Below are 19,688 nucleotides of genomic sequence, written 5' to 3' on the forward strand. Positions count from 1 at the left end.
CCAATCAAGCTGGCTGCTTTGTCCTGGATGGTGTCGAGCTTCTTGAGTGTTGTTGGAGCTGCATCCATCCAGGCAAGTGGAGAGTATTCCATCACACGCCTGACTTGTGCCTTGTAGATGGTGGAAAGGCTTTGGGCAGTCAGGTGGTGAGTTACTCGCCTCAGGATTCCTAGCCTCTGACCAGCTCTTGCAGCCACGGTATTTATATGGCTACTCCAGTTCAGTTTTCGGTCAATGGTAGCCCCTAGAATGTTGACAGTGAGGGATTCAGCGATGGTAATGTCGTTGAATGTCAAGGGGAGATGGTTAGAATCTCTCTTGTTGGAGTTTGTCATTGCCTGGCACTTGTGTGGCGCGAATGTTACTTGCCACTTATCAGCCCGAGCCTGGATATTGTCCAGGTCCTGCTGCATTTCTGCACGGACTGCTTCAGTATCTGAGGTGTCACGAATAGTGCTGAACATTGTGCAATCATCAGCGAACATCCCCATTTCTGATCTTATGAATGAAGGAAGGTCATTGATGAAGCAGCTGAAGATGGTTGGGCTGAGGACACTACCCTGAGGAACTCCTGTAGTGATGTCCTGGAGCTCAGATGATTGACCTCCAACAGCCACAACCATCTTCCTTTGCGCTAGGTATGACTCCAGCCAGCGGAGGGTTTTCCCTCTGATTCCCATTGACCTCAGTTTTGCTCGGGATGATTACTTGAACTTTAGTTATGAAGAGAGACTGGACTAGCTGGGGTTGTTTTCCTTAGAACAAAGAAGGCTGAGGGGGGACATGTTTGAGGTATGTAAAATTTAAGGGCAGAGATATGGTAGATAGGAAGAAACGTTTTCCCTTAGCGGAGGTGTCAATAATCAGGGAGCATAGATTTAAGGTAAGGGGCAGGACGTTTCGAGGGGATTTGTGGAAACATTCTTTCACAAAGATGGTGGTGGAATTTGGAACACAATGTCTAAAATGGCGGTCGGGGCAGGAGGACTCACATTATTTAAACAATATTGAATTGAGCACTTGAAACGCCATAGCATACAAGACGACGGGCAAAGTGCTGGAAAATGGCATTGGAATAGATAGGTGCTTGATGGCCAGCATGGACACGATGGGTCGTAGGGCCTGTTTCTGTACTGTATGACTCTATGAAGTGGGTGGAGTTGAAGGATAAGTTTTTCGTTGTGAGAACACGCTCAGCCGGGCGGAGAAAGCCTGTTGTGGATGGGGACTGTGTGGGCCTCTGTTCAAGGAAGAAACGAAGAATCCTAAGACCCTAAGGGTCACGGATGTAGGAGGGAAGAGCCTGGACCGGGGAGAAAAATTCGAGTCAAGATAGGAATAAATAAGTCCAGTGGGGCAGGAACAGACTGAAACAATGGGTCGACACGGACAGTATTGTTTATGGATTTTGTGAAGGAGGTAGAAAGGAGCTGTCCGGGGTTGTGTGACTGAGGTTGGAACCTGTAGTAGATAGATCTCCAGAGGAGATGAGGTCAGTGACAGTTCTTTCGACAGTAGCTTGATATTCGGTGGTGGAGTCATGGTCCAGGGAGATGTAGGAAGAAGTGTCCGAGAGTTGGCGTCAGACCTCTGCAAGGTAGTGGTCGGTATGGCAGACAACAACAGTACCACCCTTGTCTGTAAGGTTGATCGCAATATCATGGTTAGATCTGAGAGAACGGAGGGCTCCTGGTGGAGGTAGAATATTTGAGGTGGGTGAGTGCGCCCACTGGTCGGGGGAAGGACTCCTGGTCAAAGAAGTGAGGCCGGAGGTGTTGGTGATGGAATAGAGCTCAAAGTCATGCTGAACGTGAAATTAATTGAGGTGGGGTCTAAAGGGATAAAACTGAGTCATGTGCTAAGTACAGATCATTCAGTAACAGAGAGGTGAAGGTGCCACTGTTTAAAAATAAATGGCCACACATTAAAATAGAGATGAGGAGAGACTTTTCCTCTGAGGGGCAAGAGTCTTTTGAAATTCTCTTCCTCAAAAGGCATTGGAAGCTGAGTTTTTGAACATTTTTAATGCGGAGCTCGATAGATTCTTGATAAGCAAGGGGGTGAAAGGTCATCAGGGGTAGGTGGGAATGTGGAGTAATCAGTTCAGCCAGGGACTTATGAATTGTGGAGCATGCACAAAGGGCCAAGTGGCCGACTCGTGCTCCTAATTCATATCTTTGTATATAAATATATATATTGTTATTGATGTCTTCGGAACAGCACTGTCTACTTCTCCCCAGCCTGAAAACAATCTATTTTCTGTGCCTTAGCCAATTGGATGTTCGCACAACCACTGCCACTTTGATCATTGGTTTCAGTTTTCCTAGAAGCCGATTAAATGACACTTGGTCAAAACCCTTTCCTAAGTTTATCTACATAACATCAGCTGTGCCACCCTCGTCAATCCCCTCTATCACTCCATCAAATAAATCCTTCAAGTTTGTTAGATACAATTTGCCTTTAACATCTTCATGGTAGTTGACATTTATAAACCCTTGCTTTTTCAAAACAGCAGGCATCTTTGCCCTGGTTGATGGTAGAAATGTCCCGACCAGGGACATTACACTGACTGGTCAGCAAATACAGGGTTTACTCCATATCTACTTAAAAAAAAGCCGCAGTGCAACATTTACAACCCTCCAGTCCCCTGTCATCACTGCCATACCCAAGGAGGATTAGAAGATTTCGGCCAGTGCCTCTACTATTTCCACCATTCCTTCCCTCATCAGCCCTCATACATCCCATCCAGACCAGTTAAATGTAATTCATTATTGTGGTACAAAAAGTGTTGGATTGAAAGGGGTTAATGGAACCTGTTTGTTCAGTGACAGTAATTAATGTCAGTCTCCATGGACCCTAATTGTGTCACTGGAGCGTTTCCTTCTTCTATTAATACAGGACTCCGTTCAATGTGATTTTCCATAGTGTCAGTGGGAGCATCTGCCCCGGCGCTAAGAGGGATCAGCAGCTCCAAAGAGATGGAGAGGACAGATCAGAATCGTAGAACTATGGATTGGAATGTTACAACAATGGACAGGAGTTTATCCTATTGGTTTGACTATCTTACTGCGGATTATTATTGGATAACATTAGCGAATCGGATCCATTTTGCACTGATACTGATTCAACACATTTATTATCCCATCCTTGCTATTTTTGGTGTCCCTGGTAAGTCTCTTTTTACAGCTATTAATTCTTTAAACCATGATTAACTGTTTTACTGCTCTTAAAAACAACCACCTCTGAAATATCATCCTTCGTGTGAGCCCATTTGCAGCATTTACTCTGGTCTGTGCCTTTACCAAATTTACTATTCAAATGCTGTCTTGGTTACCCTCTCTATTGCAAACCATCATAAACCACAGTCTACCCAAACTCTGCTGTCCATATCATAATTCACACTTAATCTCGTTCATCCAACTTCCCTGTACTCAGTGACCTATATTGGTCTCTGCAGGACAGAGTATGGCTGCCCGCCAACTTTGGCGATCGCTGGCATTGATCACAAGTCGTGGGAGTCAGTTGCCAGCGATCACATGTGACATTGATCATAAGTCGTAGGATTCAGTTGCCAGCGATCGCCAGAGCTGGCGGGCAGCCATAAAGGCGGGGCTAAAGTGTGGCGAGTCGAAGAGACTTAGCAGTTGGCAGGAAAAAAGACAGAAGTGCAAGGGGAGAGCCAACTGTGTAACAGCCCCGACAAACAATTATTTCTGCAGCAACTGTGGAAGAGTCTGTCATTCGAATATTGGCTTTTATAGCCACTCCAGGCGCTGCTCCACAAACCACTGACCACCTCCAGGCGCTTACCCATTGTCTTTCGAGACAAGTAGGCCAAAGAAGAAGAAGGACAGAGTGTACAGGAAGAAATAAATGGTGCCTATAAGAAAGGTACCATCATAATTATGGGTGACTTTAAGCTGCATGTAGATTGGGCAAATCAGATTGGCAAAGGTAGCCTGAAAAACTGGCACATGGAGTGTATTCCGGACAGTTCCTTAGAGCAGCACGTTCCAGAGCCAACAGAGGGCAGAATATTCCAGAACTGTCAATGTGCATTGCAGCAGCTTTTTCGGGAGCAGTGAGTGAGCGAGTGAGCAGCTGGGAAGCTTTTTCGGGAGCAGTGAGTGAGCGAGTGAGCAGCTGGGAAGGTCAGTTTGAAAGTAAATTTAATTTCCTTTTGTTTTTCGGTGGAGGCCAGGGGGCTGCTGGGTAAGTAAAACACTATATATTTGGGCGGTTTCTGAACCCGAGACACCACACTTGTCGTGTCTCCCACCCGCCCTCCTCCTCTAACCAAAAAAAAAGGACTCGGTGGGGTGTTTATAAGGTAAGGCTTTTTCGATTTCTCTGGTTTTATTGTGATTGGTAAAACCTTTTCGTTCCTTTTTCATTTAACTAAGTTAAGCTTAAGATTAAAAATGGCAGGAGATCTCAGACACAAAAACAAGAAATGCTGGATTCACTCAGCAGGTCTGGCAGCATCTGTGGAAAGAGAAGCAGAGTCAACGTTTCGGGTCAGTGACCCTTCTTCGGAACTGACAAATATTAGAAAAGTCACAGATTATAAACAAGTGAGGTGGGGGTTGGGCAAGAGATAACAAAGGAGAAGGTGCAGATTGGACCAGGCCACATAGCTGACCAAAAGGTCACGGAGCAAAGGCAAACAATGTGTTAATGGTGTTTTGAAAGACAAAGCATTAGTACAGATTAGGTGTGAATATACTGAATATAGAACAGCAGCAAGTGCAAACCTGAAGAAAAGCAACCTGAAAAAAACAGTGGGTAAGCAAACTGAACAAACTAAGATGAAATGAAATAAATGCAAAAAATGTAAAAAGGAATGCAAAAAAAAAGGAAGAAAAAATAACTAAAAATGACTAAAAATGAAAGTAAAGTGGGGGGCTGTCATGCTCTGAAATTATTGAACTCAATGTTCAGTCCGGCAGGCTGTAGTGTGCCTAATCGGTAGATGAGATGCTGTTCCTCGAGCTTGCGTTGATGTTCACTGGAACACTGCAGCAATCCCAGGACAGAGATGTGAGCATGAGAGCAGGGGGGAGTGTTGAAATGGCAAGCAACCGGAAGCTCAGGGTCCTGCTTGCGGACTGAGCGGAGATGTTCCGCAAAGCGGTCACCCAGTCTGCGCTTGGTCTCCCCAATGTAGAGGAGACCACACTGTGAGCAGCGAATACAGTATACTACATTGAAAGAAGTACAAGTAAATCGCTGCTTCACCTGAAAGGAGTGTTTGGGGCCTGGGATAGTGAGGAGAGAGGAGGTAAATGGGCAGGTATTACACCTCCTGCGATTGCAAGGGAAGGTGCCCTGGGACGGGGACGAGGTGGTGGGGGTAATGGAGGAGTGGACCAGGGTGTCGCGGAGGGAACGATCCCTTCGGAATGCTGACAGGGGAAGGGAGGGGAAGATGCGACTGGTAGTGGCATCACGCTGGAGGTGGCGAAAATGGCGGAGGATGATCCTTTGGATATGGAGGCTGGTGGGATGAAAAGTGAGGACAAGGGGAACCCTGTCACGGTTCTGGGAGGGAGGGGAAGGGGTGAGGGTAGAGGTGCGGGGAATGGGTCGGACACGGTTGAGGGCCCTGTCAACCACAGTGGGGGGAAATCCTCGGTTGAGGAAAAAGGAGGTCATATCAGAAGCTCCGTCATGGAAGGTAGCATCATCAGAGCAGATGCGTCGGAGATGGAGAAACTGGGAGAATGGAATGGAGTCCTTACAGGAGGTAGGGTGTGAAGAAGTGTAGTCGAGGTAGCTGTGGGAGTCAGTGGGCTTATAATGGATATTGGTAGACAACCTATCCCCAGAGATGGAGACAGAGAAGTCGAGGAAGGGAAGGGAAGTGTCAGAGATGGACCATGTAAAGGTGAGAGAAGGGTGGAAATTGGAAGCAAAGTTGATAAAGTTTTCGAGTTCGTGGCGGGAGCAGGAAACGGCACCGATACAGTCATCAATGTACCGGAAAAAGAGTTGGGGGAGGGGGCCTGAGTAGGACTGGAACAAAGAATGCTCGACATATCCCACAAAAAGACAGGCATAACGAGGACCCATGCGGGTACCCATAGCGACACCTTTTACTTGAAGGAAGTGCGTGGAGTTGAAGGAGAAGTTGTTCAATGTGAGAACAAGTTCAGCCAGGCGGAGGAGGGTGGTGGTGGATGGGGACTGGTTGTGCCTCTGTTCCAGGAAGAAGCGGAGAGCCCTCAAACCATCCTGGTGGGGGATGGAGGTGTAGAGCGATTGGACGTCCATAGTGAAGAGGAGGCGGTTGGGACCAGGAAACTGGAAATTGTCAAAATGACGTAGGGCGTCAGAAGAGTCACGGATGTAGGTGGGAAGAGACTGGACCAGCGGAGAAAAGATAGAGTCTAGATAGGAAGAAATAAGTTCAGTTGGGCAGGAGCAGGCTGACACAATGGGTCTGCCGGGACAGTCCCGTTTGTGGATTTTGGGAAGGAGATACAAGCGGGCTGTCCGGGGTTGCGGGACTATGAGGTTGGAAGCTGTAGAGGGAAGATCTCCAGAGGAGATGAGGTCAGTGACAGTCCATTGGACGGTGGCTTGATGTTCGGTGGTGGGGTCATGGTCCAGAGGGAGGTAGGAAGAGGTGTCTGTGAGTTGGCGTTGAGCTTCTGCAAGGTAGAGGTCGGTACGCCATATAACAACAGCACCACCCTTGTCTGCAGGTTTGATGACCATGTCGGGGTTAGACCTGAGAGAACGGAGTGCCTCAAGTTCAGAGGGGGACAGGTTAGTGTGAGTGAGGGGGGCAGAGAAACTGAGACGACCAATGTCTCGCCGACAGTTTTCAATGAAGAGATCAAGAGCGGGTAAGAGGCCAGGGTGAGGGGTCCAGGTAGAGGGAGAATGCTGGAGGCGGGTGAATGGGTCTGCTGGTCGGGGGGAGGACTCCTGGTCAAAGAGGTGAGCCCGGAGGCGGAGGCGACGGAAGAAGAGCTCAACGTCATTCCGAGCGCGAAATTCATTGAGGTGGGGGCGTAAGGGGATAAAACTGAGTCCTTTGCTGAGTACAGAACGCTCAGCATCAGAGAGGGGGAGGTCAGAGCGTATAGTGAATACACGGCAAGGGGTCAGATCAGAAGGGGTGGGGTCAGAGGGAAGTGAAGCAGAAGGAGAATCTGGAGGGGCATTAGTCCCCATGAGCTGCTGGAGCTTGCGTTCCTTAACACCTGAAAGGAAGAAAAAAAGTTTTTTGTTAATGCGTCGGATGAGACGTAAGATGAGATGAAACTGCGGAGTAGAACAGATTTGAGATAAGGTGTGACGGTGCTGCTGGAGAGAGAGGTCCAGTGTGTGCATATGGCGGCGCCATATCTCAGACCCGTGTCATGCTCCTCTTGCTCAATGTGGGAGCTCTGGGACACGGCTGATGTCCATGACTCCTTCACGTGCAGGAAGTGTGTCCAACTGCAGCTCTTGTTGGACCGCATGACGGCTCTCGAGCTGCGGATGGACTCACTTTGGAGCATGCGCGATGCTGAGGAGGTCGTGGATAGCACGTTTAGTGAATTGGTCACACCGCAGATTAGGATTGCTGAGGGAGAAAGGGAATGGGTGACCAAAAGGCAGAGAAAGAGCAGCAAGGCAGCACAGGAGTCCCCTGCGGTCATCTCCCTCCAAAACAAGTATACCGTTTTGGATACTGTTGGGGGAGATGGCTCACCAGGGGAAGGCAGCAGTAGCCAGGTCCATGGCACCGTGGCTGGCTCTGCTGTTCAGAAGGGCGGGAAAAAGAGTGGAAGGGCTATAGTCGTAGGGGATTCGATTGTAAGGGGAGTAGATAGGCGGTTCTGTGGTAGAAAACGAGGCTCCCGAATGGTATGTTGCCTCCCAGGTGCACGGGTCAGGGATGTCTCAGATCGGCTGCAGAACATTCTAAAGGGGGAGGGTGAACAGCCAGTTGTCATTGTGCACATAGGCACTAATGATATAGGTAAAAAACGGGATGAGGTCCTGCAAGCAGAGTTTAGGGAGTTAGGAGCTAATTTAAAAAGTAGGACCTCAGAGGTAGTAATCTCAGGATTGCTACCAGTGCCACGTGATAGTCAGAGTAAAAATGAAAGAATAGTCAGGATGAATGTGTGGCTTGAGAGATGGTGCAGGAAAGAGGGGTTCAGATTTTTGGGACATCGGGACCGGTTCTGGGGGAGGTGGGACTATTACAAATTGGACAGTCTACACCTGGGCCGGACTGGAACCAATGTCCTTGGAGGTGCTTTTGCTAACGCTGTTGGGGAGGGTTTAAACTAATGTGGCAGGGGGATGGGAACCAATTGAGGTCGGTTGACAGTAAGGAGGTAGTAACAAAAGCCTGTAAGGAACTAGATAATGAAGTCAGTGTGACTAAGGGGAAGAACAGGCAGGGAGCAGATGATGAATATAAAGGGACTGGTGGTCTGAGGTGCATTTGTTTTAATGCAAGAAGTGTAGTAGGTAAGGCAGATGAACTTAGGGCTTGGATTAGTACCTGGGAGTATGATGTTATTGCTATTACTGAGACTTGGTTGAGGGAAGGGCATGATTGGCAACTAAATATCCCAGGATATCGATGCTTCAGGCGGGATAGAGAGGGAGGTAAAAGGGGTGGAGGAGTTGCATTACTGGTCAAAGAGGATATCACAGCTGTGCTGAAGGAGGGCACTATGGAGGACTCGAGCAGTGAGGCAATATGGACAGAACTCAGAAATAGGAAGGGTGCGGTAACAATGTTGGGGCTGTACTACAGGCCTCCCAACAGTGAGCGTGAGATAGAGGTACAAATATGTAAACAGATTATGGAAAGATGTAGGAGCAACAGGGTGGTGGTGATAGGAGATTTTAATTTTCCCAACATTGACTGGGATTCGCTTAGTGTTAGAGGTCCAGAAGGAGCAGAATTTGTAAGGAGCATCCAGGAAGGTTTTCTAGAGCAGTATGTAAATAGTCCAACTCGGGAAGGGGCCATACTGGACCTGGTGTTGGGGAATGAGCCCGGCCAGGTTGTTGAAGTTTCAGTAGGGGACTACTTTGGGAATAGTGATCACAATTCCGTCAGCTTTAAAATACTCATGGACAAAGACGAGAGTGGTCCTAAAGGAAGAGTGCTAAATTGGGGGAAGGCCAACTATACCAAAATTCGGCAGGAGCTGGGAAATGTAGATTGGGAGCAGCTGTTTGAAGGTAAATCCACATGTGATATGTGGGAGGCTTTTAAAGAGAGGTTCATTAGCGTTCAGGAGAGACATGTTCCTGTGAAAATGAGGGATAGAAATGGCAAGATTAGGGAACCATGGATGACAGGTGAAATTGTGAGACTAGCTAAGAGGAAAAAGGAAGCATACATAAGGTGTAGGCGGCTGATGAAAGACGAAGCTTTGAAAGAATATCGGGAATGTAGGACAAATCTGAAACGAGGAATTAAGAGGGCTAAAAGGGGTCATGAAATATCTTTAGCAAACAGGGTTAAGGAAAATCCCAAAGCCTTTTATTCATATATAAGGAGAAAGAGGGTAACTAGAGAAAGGATTGGCCCACTAAAGGACAAAGGAGGAATGTTATGCTTGGACTCAGAGAAAATGGGTGAGATTCTAAACGAGTACTTTGCATCGGTATTCACCGAGGAGAGGGACATGACGGATGTTGAGGTTAGGAACAGATGTTTGATTACTCTAGGTCAAGTCGGCATAAGGAGGGAGGAAGTGTTGGGTATTCTAAAGGGCATTAAGGTGGACAAGTTCCCAGGTCCGGATGGGATCTATCCCAGGTTACTGAGGGAAGCGAGAGAGGAAATAGCTGGGGCCTTAACAGATATCTTTGCAGCATCCTTAAACACGGGTGAGGTCCCGGAGGACTGGAGAATTGCTAATGTTGTCCCCTTGTTTAAGAAGGGTAGCAGGGATAATCCAGGTAATTATAGACCGGTGAACCTGACGTCAGTGGTAGGGAAGCTGCTGGAGAAGATACTGAGGGATAGGATCTATTCCCATTTGGAAGAAAATGGGCTCATCAGTGATAGGCAACATGGTTTTGTGCAGGGAAGGTCATGTCTTACCAACTTAATAGAATTCTTTGAGGAAGTGACAAAGTTGATTGATGAGGGAAGGGCTGTCGATGTCATATACATGGACTTCAGTAAGGCGTTTGAGAAGGTTCCCCATGGCAGGCTGATGGAGAAAGTGAAGGCGCTTGGGGTCCAAGGTGTACTAGCTAGATGGATAAAGAACTGGCTGGGCAACAGGAGACAGAGAGTAGCAGTAGAGGGGAGTTTCTCAAAATGGAGACGTGTGACCAGTGGTATTCCACAGGGATCCGTGCTGGGACCACTGTTGTTTGTGATATACATTAATGATTTGGAGGAAAGTATAGGTGGTCTGATTAGCAAGTTTGCAGACGACACTGAGATTGGTGGAGTAGCAGATAGTGAAGGGGACTGTCAGAGAATACAGCAGAATATAGATAGATTGGAGAGTTGGGCAGAGAAATGGCAGATGGAGTTCAATCAGGGCAAATGCGAGGTGATGCATTTTGGAAGATCCAATTCAAGAGTGAACTATACAGTAAATGGAAAAGTCCTGGGGAAAATTGATGTCCAGAGAGATTTGGGTGTTCAGGTCCACTGTTCCCTGAAGGTGGCAACGCAGGTAAATAGAGTGGTCAAGAAGGCATACGGCATGCTTTCCTTCATCGGACGGTGCATTGAGTACAAGAGTTGGCAGGTCATGTTACAGTTGTATAGGACTTTGGTTCGGCCACATTTGGAATACTGCGTACAGTTCTGGTCGCCACATTATCAAAAGGATGTGGATGCTTTGGAGAGGGTGCAGAGGAGGTTCACCAGGATGTTGCCTGGTATGGAGGGCGCTAGCTATGAAGAGAGGTTGAGCAGATTAGGATTATTTTCATTAGAAAGACGGAGGTTGAGGGGGGACCTGATTGAGGTGTACAAAATCATGAGAGGTATAGACAGGGTGGACAGCAAGAGGCTTTTTGCCAGAGTGGGGGTTTCAATTACGAGAGGACACGAGTTAAAAGTGAAAGGGGAAATGTTTCGAGGGGATATGCGTGGAAAGTTCTTTACGCAGAGGGTGGTGGGCACCTGGAACGCGTTGCCAGCGGAGGTGGTAGACGCGGGCACGATGGAGTCTTTTAAGATGTATCTAGACAGATACATGAATGAGCACGAAGAAAAGAGATACAGAACCTTAGAAAATAGGCGACATGTGTAGAGAGAGGATCTGGATCGGCGCAGGCTTGGAGGGCCGAAGGGCCTGTTCCTGTGCTGTAATTATCTTTGTTCTTTGTTTGTTCTTTCTTTGTGCAATGAGACAGGATTGATCAAGAAACTCCTGGTAAAAAGTCCCTAGACGAAAATGATCAGAACATGATAGCATTACAATGTTCAGATTGAACGGAAAACTGTGAGTATAAGACTAATTTTTTCAACCTAAATAAAGGTAGTTATAAGGATATGAAGCCATAGCTAGCTAAAGTGAACGGGGAAACTAGGTTAAATGAAAGTAGAGATTCAGTGGCAGACTTTCAAGGAGAGATACTTACTAACTCTCAGCACAGATTTATCTCAGTAAGAACGAAAGACTCTTGCAGAATGTTGCAACATACGTGGTTAAATTGGGAAGTTAAGGATAATATTAAATTGAAAGAAACACTGTACAAATCTGCAAAGATTGTTGGTGGGTGAGAAGATTGGACAGGTTTTAAGAACTAGCAATGAATGACAAAAAGGAGCAAACAATAGAGTGCGGGAGAATGCTAGCTAGTAATATAAAAACAGAGAGAAAGAGATTCTATTTAAATAGGAAAAGAGAAACTAAAATTAGTGTCAGTCCTCCAGAGAGAGAGTTTGAGGAATTAATAATGAGAAACAAGGACATGGCAGAGGTGTTGAACAGGTATTTTGTGTCTGTTTACACTGTAGAAAACTTCAAAAACCTTCCAACGATACCTAAATCAGGAGGCAAAAGGAAGTGCGGAACTTAGAACAATCACCATGACCAGAGAAAAGAAGATACTGGGGAAACTACTACACCTAAAGGCTGACAGGAACCACCATCCGTGGTTAACTAAAACAGTTAAAGATAGTATTAAACTTAAAGAAAAAGCATATAACCGTGCAAAGATGGGTGGCAGGTCAGAAGATAGGACAGAATCTAAAAAGCAGCAAAGAACAACTAACAATTAATAAGGAAGGAAAATTAGAGTACGAGGAAAAGCTTGCTAGAGATATCAAGACAGGTAGGAAGAGATTCTATATATATTTAAAGAAGAAAAGAGTTAACAAAGCGAACATTGGTCCCATAGAAAAAGAGTGTGCGGAATTAGTAATGGAAAATAAGGATATGGCAGATGAATTGAGCTGATATTTTCCTTTGGTCTTCACTGTTGAGGATACAAGTAACGTCCCAGTATTAGCTGTAAATCAGGAAATGGAAGGAAGGGTGGAAGCTAAGAAAATTACAATCACCAGGAATGTGGTACTGAACAAATTATTGGAACTGTAGGCTGACAAATCCCTTGGTTCTGATGAGTGGATAGAGAAATAGTTGATGCAGTGGCTTTGATTTTCCAAAATTCCTTACATTCAGAGAATTTTCCATTTGATTGGAAAATAACGAATGTAACTCCTTTATTCAAAAAAGGAGGGAGACGGAAAGCAGGAAACTCAAGGCCAGTTAGATTAACGTCTGTTTTAGGGAAAATGTTACAAGCTATTATTAAATATGTAATAGAGCATTTAGAAAAAGTTAAGGAAATCAGGCAGAATGGGCATGGTTTTGTGAAAGGAGAATCACGTTTAATTTATTGGAGTCCTTTTAAGAAGTAACATGCGCTGTGGATAAAGGGGAACCTGTGGATGTATTGCACTTAGATTTCCAGAAGGTATTTGCAAAGGTGCCACATCAAAGGCTATTGCGTAAAACAAATGCTCATGGCGGAGGGGCAAACATATTGACATGGATAGAAGATTTGCTAGCCGACAGGAAACAGAGATTAGGCATAAATGGGTCATTTTATGGTTGACAAGTAGTAATGAGTGACGTGCCACAGGGATCAGTGCTGGAGTCTCAACTCTCTACAATTTATATAAATAACTTGGATGAAGGGGCAGAAGGGATGGTTGCTACATTTGCTGATGAGACATAGCTAAGAAGGAAAGTAAGCTGTGAAGAGGACATAAAGAGGTGACAAAGGGATATAGATAGGTTATGTGAGTGGGGAAAGATCTGGAAAACAGAGTACAATGCGGAAATCGTAAAATTGTCCATTTTGGCAGGAAGAATAAAAAAGAAGCGTATTAGCTAAATGGTGAGAGATTGAAGAGCTCTGAGATGCAGAAGGATTTAGTGTCCGAGTGTATGCATCGCAAAAGGTTAGTATGCAGGTCCAGTACAGTTCTGGGTACTGCCTGTGTGGAGTTTGCAAGTTCTCCCTGTGACCGCATTGGTTTCCGCCGGGTGCTCCGGTTTCCTCCCACCACCAAAGACTTGCAGGTTGATAGGTAAATTGACTATTGTAAATTGCCCCTAGTGGTGGTAGGAGAATGGTAGGGAATATGGAATTAATGTAGGATTAGTACAAATGGGTGGTTGATTGTTGGCACAGCCTCGGTGGGCCGAAGGGCCTGTTTCAGTGCTGTATCTCTCTATAAGGGGAGGTGGTGGCGTAGTAGTAATGTCACTGGACTAGTAATCCAGAGGCTCAGGCTCTGGGGACATGGGTTCGAATCACACCATGGCAGATGGTGAAATTTAAATTAGGGCAGCACAGTGGCGCAGTGGCTAGCACCTCAGCCTCACAGCTCCAGGGATCGGGGTTCGATTCTGGGTACTGCCTGTGCGGAGTTTGCAAGTTCTCCCTGTGTCTGCAGGTTTACGCTGGGTGCTCCTGTTTCCTCCCACAACCAAAGACTTGCAGGTGATAGGTAAATTGGCCATTGTAAATTGCCCCTAGTGTCGGGAGGTGATAGGGGATATGGGATTACTGTTGGGTTAGTATAAAAGGGTGGTTGTTGGTTGGCACTGACACGGTGGGCTGTTTCAGTGCTGTATCTCTAAATAAATAAAATAAATTAAATAAAAATTCCTTAGATTCTGTAAGGGTCCCAGCGGAATCGAAAATAGAAAATGTAACACATTTAGTCAAGAAAGGAGGGAGACAGAAAACAGGAAACTATAGGCCAGTTTGCCTAAAATAAGGAAGTTGATCGAATCCATTAATAAGGAGGTTATAGCAGAAAATCATCACGGGTTCAAACAGAATCAGCATAGATTTGTGAAAGGGAAATTATATGTAACTAATTTATTAGAGCCCTTTGAGGGAACGACAAGCCAGGTGGTTAAAGAGGATAAAAACAAGAAATGCTGGAACCACTCAGCAGGTCTGTAGCATCTGTTGAAAGAGAAGCAGAGTTAACGTTTCGGGTCAGTGACCCTTCTTCGGAACTAGCACATATTAGAATTGTTAGAGGTTAGAAGCAAGTGAGACGGGTGTGGGGCAAGAGATAAATAAGGAGAAGGTATAGATTGGACAAGGCTACATAGCTGACCAGGAGCAAAGGCAAACAGCATGTTAATGGTGTGTTGAAAGACAAAGCATTAGTACAGATAGGGTGTTACCGAACTGAGGATTGAATAGCAGCAAGTACAAACATGAAAAAACCGTGGGTAAGCAAACTGAACAACCTATAATGAAATGAAATTAACAAAAGAAAATAAGTGTAAAAAATGTAAAAAAAGAAAAAAGAAAAAATAACTAAATAAAAGTAAAATGGGGGGCCCGTCATGCTCTGAAATTATTGAACTCAATGTTCTGTCCGGGAGGCTGTAGTGTGCCTAATCAGAAAATGAGATGTTGTTCCTCGAGCTTTCGTTGATGTTCACTGGAACACTGCAGCAAGCCCAGGATAGAGATGTGAGCATGAGAGCAGGGGTGCAGTAGATATGGTGTTCTCGGATTTCCAAAAGGTATGGTGTAGGGGGAAACATATTCACATGGTTAAATGATTAGTTAGCTGATAGGAAAGACAGACTGGGATAAATTGACTTTTTTTATTTGCAAGCTGTAATTTGTGGAGTGCCACAGGGATCAGTGCTGGGACCTAAAACATTTGCAATCCATATCAATGACTTGGATCAAGAGACGGAATGTATGGAAGCTAATTTTATCAATGACAGCAAGATGGGTAGGAAAGTAAGCTGTCAAGAGGAGGTAAAGAGTTTACAAAGGGATAAAAATAGGTTAAGTGAAGTTGCAAAACCTTGACAAATGGAGTATAATGTGGGAAGATGTTAATTTGTCCACTTTGGCAGGAAGATTAGAAAAGTAGTATACAATTTAAATGTGGAGAGATTGAAGAACTCGGTAGTACAGAGGGATCTGGGTGTCGTGGTACGTGAATCAGAAAGAGTTCGTATTCAGTGTCAGCAAGTGATTAGGAAGGACAATGAAATGTTAGTGTTTATTGCAAAGGGAATCGAGTATAAAAGTGGGGAATTTTTATTGCAGCTGTGTGAGCCTTGGTGAGACCACATCTGGAGTATTGTGTGCAGTTTTGTTCTCCTTACTTGATGAAAATGATATAACTGTACAAGAAGCAGATCAGCAAACGTTCACTTGTCTCATCCCATGAATGGTGGGCTTGCTTTATGAAGAAAGTTTCAACAGGTTGGAGTTTAGAAGAATGAGAGGTGTCTCATTGAAACATATTCGATCCTGAGTGGACTTGATAGAGTGGATACCGGAAGGATGTTTCCTCTTGTGGGGGAGACGGGAACAAGCGGATCAAAACAAAAATAAGAGTACAGCCATGTTCAGCCATGATCTTAGCGAATGGTGGAGCAGGCTCAATGGCCGAATGGTCTACTCCTGAATACTATGTTCTTATGTTCAGAAACACCTCAGTTTTAATATTCCCACCATACGATCAAATCTCTCTATATCCTCACCCCTCTGATTATCCCAATCTCCTGTCCTTTTCCAGTTTTTCTGCAACTTGTTCACCGTTTTTTTTCTAAATTTCTAAGTCCTTTTCTAATTTCCTTTTAAAGTGAGTTTATTTTCCTCTGTCTCTCTCCCTGTCTACACATTTCATCTCTCCAGCTTCCACTCGTGCTAATTGAAGTTTGGATCCATGAAATGGTGTGAGCTGCACTGCCGGTCACATCCAGCACATTGTGCAGGACACACAGGCTGGCCGGGGTGCCAGCGTGGGTGTAACGTGTCTGTAACGTCAGGAGGTTCTGAATATGGTGTCAATCAGCCATTCCAGCAGCTTTGAAGTACGTCTTTGAAACTTGGTCTGTGCATGTCCACTGACCATCTGTGTTAGTCACCCTCAACTGAACATACATTCAGTAGCACGAGGAACCCCCTCTAGTGTTACTTAAAAGGACCAGGCATCCAACTTGCAGGTGAGGGGATTTTGACTTAATTCTGCTATTGTAAAGTTAGTGGAGGTGCTGTGGATGGTTTTCTGGGGGTTATGTTGTGAGCTGCTGCAGATAATCAGGGAGGACAGAGGCCTGTCCTCCCTATCTCCTTAATCTCCTCCAGCCCCACTCTCCTCGGAGATATCTACACTCCTCTAATTCTGGGCTCTTGCACATCCTTGATTTTCATCACTCCACCACTAACGTCTGCACCTTCAGCTACTTAGGTTCCTAACTCTGAAACACCCTCGCTAAACCTCTCCACCTCGCTTTCCTCCTTTTGGACACGCCTTAAAATGTATCTATTTGGCCAACCTTTTTGTCATCTGACCTGATATATCCTGCTGTATCTTACCGTCATAGTTTGTTTTATAATGCTCCTGTGAAGCACCTTGGGATATTTCATTCGGTTAAAAGGGCTAGATAAATATAAGTTGTTGTTGAAGTTTGCCAAACATGATTTGTCATTAGCAGAGTCCTGAAGCTTGTTGTTCATTACCCAATATTTTTCGAAGGAACGAAGATTTTTCTCTGGGTTGAAACCCCAAGAAATGTGTCCAGTAGTGACTTCAGACTGACTGGCCTTTATTTACAGGGTTTATTCCATCTCTACTTTTTAAACAGGGTGTAACTTCTACAACCCTCCAGTCCTCTGTCATCACTCCCATATCCAAGGATTATTGGAAGGTTCTGGCCAGTGCCTCTGCTATTTCCAACATTCCTTCCCTCAGTAATCCTCATACATCCCATCCACATCGGTTAAATTTTCTACTTTGTTGTGATACAAAAAGTGCTGGATGGAAAGTCGTTAATTGAACCTGTTTATTCAGTGACGGTAATTAATGTCAGTCTCCATGGGCACTAATTATGTCACTGGAGGGTTTCCCTCTTCTAGTAACAATGGACTCCTTCCAATGCGTTATCCCATAGTGTCAGTGGGAGTATCACCCTTGGCACAAACAGAGATCAGCTGCTCCAGAGAGAGGGAGAGGATAGATCAGAATCTGAGAGAAATAGATTGGAATATTACAACAATGGGTAAGAGGTTCATTAGGGAGATTGACCGTCTTTCTGCAAATTATGATCGGCTATCATTAACATCTCGGATCGCTACACACTTTGGATTATTCAATTAATTTACTATCCCATCCTTGCTTTTTTTAGTGTTCCTGGTAATTCGCTCTCTCTCTAACCAGCTATTAATTATGTAAACCATGTTTAACTGCATTACAGCTCTTGTTATCTATTCTCCGCTCCTTGCTGCTGTTGTTACTCCTGGTGAGTCTCTGATACTGGCTATGGATCCTCAAAACCTTTGCGAACTGTATTATTGTACCTGTAATTTACTCTCATCGCGTTGCTGCTGTTGGTGTTCATGGTAAGTCCCCGTGTAGAGCTATGAGATCGTAAGCAATTTTTTCACTGACTTACTGTTCTTGTCATTTTAATATTTGGTCCTCATCACAAGCTATGTTCCCCATCTAATGACTCCATCCCCCTCTTTGCCTAGTATCTGAGGCTGAATGAGACTGTTCACAATCATGGTGATCGCTTTGACCCTGAGTGAGTTTGGACCTAGATCCTCTCCAGTACCAATCCTGTCTACTACCAGCTCTATTACATCGTCCTCTTCATCAATCCATCAGCTGCAGAAACACTTATCCTGCCTTCATAAAATCCACTATCCTAATGTTACCCAGGTCAGCCTCCCAGTTATAAACGCTCATAGACAACAGCCCATCCAAATCTCTGCTGCCTAACTCACATTAAATCCTATTCAGCCCATTTCCCATGTACTCACTGATCCACATTGGCACATGGTCTGGGAGCACCTCGTTTTTTAAACTATCACATCTCCAATTTATCTATGCATTTCCCACATTCCGACGTGTTACCCTTTAAGTACTTATTCAATTCCCGTTTTACAGTAAACTTCTGTCCCTCTGTCTCTCTCGCTGACCATGATTTTGGGTTCAGTTGAGCCACTGGTGTTACAAGCCCAGAAACTATACAATGGTGTGGGAAATGCTGCCGGCCACTTCCAGCGTGTCTCCCATGGATCTGCATATTGGGCAGGGCATCTGGCAGCTTTGACATACATTTTAGAAACTTGGTCTGCGCATATGCACTAACCACCTGTGTTAGTCACTCTCAGCTGAGCAGCACGAGGAACCATCACCCGCCTCCCTACCGTTAGAGTGAGGTGAATACATTATTTTCTCCCTCAGCAGCGAGAATCAGGATGAAAGATCCCGTTGCTTTGTCAAGATAAGTATTCCTGACGGTGTATGTGTCTCTGCGGGGTGCCCATGTCAACGGGGAGAGGTACAGGAACTGAAAGAACTCTCAGTCCATTAATGGACTGAGCATGCCCAGTATATCCTGTCGGCAGCAGCCACGATAAGTTCAGTCTGAAACAGTCAGCCAGTCCCAACATCTTCAGGACTCCATGGAGAACAGGAATGTGCCGTCTTGGAGACAAGGTCTGCCTCCTCTAAACACAGGTCATGTTTGCAAATCCCATCACCAACCAACCAAACCTTACTCTGCATCTGACCATGATTTTTTTTCCTTAGTGCTGTACCTGTCCTGGGAGTGCGCAATTAAACAAAGTCGAGGAAGCTTTATTCTGCATCTACACTGTTTTTTTTTTACCTAACCACATATTTTGTTAGTAGCCTTAATTCCCCAGGCCCCCTTTTTATAAAAGTTTTGAAATAACGTTATTAAAAACAGATAAATAAAACAAAAACACAAGTTAAACAGTATTGCCGGTATTGACGACGTACTCCAGCCGCCAGGGAAGGCCTCAAGCACACCTGAGGACACTGCATGCTCCTTCTCCAGTGACACCCGGGCATGAAGATAAGCACAGAAAAGGGGCTGGCAATAAGGGCGGACGGGCCCACCAACGGCCCGCAGCCTGGACCTGCGAATTGCCACCTTGGTCAGGCCCAGAAGTAGACCAACGAGGAGATCCGCTGCCTGGCCCATGTCCCTCTGCACCGGCTGCCCAAAGTAGAGCAGCGTGGGGCTGAAGTGCAGCCAGATCTTGAGGAGCAGACCCTTTAAATGCTCAAAGATGGGCTGCAACCTCGCGCACTCCATATATACGTGGAAAACGGACTCGTCCAGGCTGCGGAAATTACAGGAGGCCTGGGATTCCGTGAACCTGCTTAAAAGTGTATTGCACGGGACTGCCCTGTGCAGTAATCACCACCC

This window comes from Heterodontus francisci, unplaced genomic scaffold (assembly GCF_036365525.1).
Source record: "Heterodontus francisci isolate sHetFra1 unplaced genomic scaffold, sHetFra1.hap1 HAP1_SCAFFOLD_188, whole genome shotgun sequence".
NCBI classification, from domain to species: Eukaryota; Metazoa; Chordata; class Chondrichthyes; order Heterodontiformes; family Heterodontidae; genus Heterodontus; species Heterodontus francisci.